Genomic DNA, 335 nt, shown 5'->3' on the forward strand with positions numbered 1-335 from the left:
TAGGCAGGAGTTCTGAAGACTGATGGAAAGATGAAAAACAAAGACTGAAGGCTATTAAAAACTCAGGTTCTTAGCCACAGCCGTCTGAAAAAGAAAAGGTGAGGGTTTCCCTTACCAATATTCGTTGCTATGTTCCTTTAATTATTTGTCGACCTTCGAGGCAGTTCAGGTATAAATAGCAGGTGTAATGTCTTTTACACAATATACAGTATAAGAACACTAGATGCCGCCTAAAAACTATTTTTGTTTAGACTTTTGCTTAGTTATTAAAGCGCTTAGGATTCCACAAAATTATAGGGCTATTTATTTGACTATTTCTACTTCTCGAATAAGGA

Source organism: Fundulus heteroclitus, unplaced genomic scaffold, assembly GCF_011125445.2.
Source record: "Fundulus heteroclitus isolate FHET01 unplaced genomic scaffold, MU-UCD_Fhet_4.1 scaffold_244, whole genome shotgun sequence".
In the NCBI taxonomy this organism is placed as follows: Eukaryota; Metazoa; Chordata; class Actinopteri; order Cyprinodontiformes; family Fundulidae; genus Fundulus; species Fundulus heteroclitus.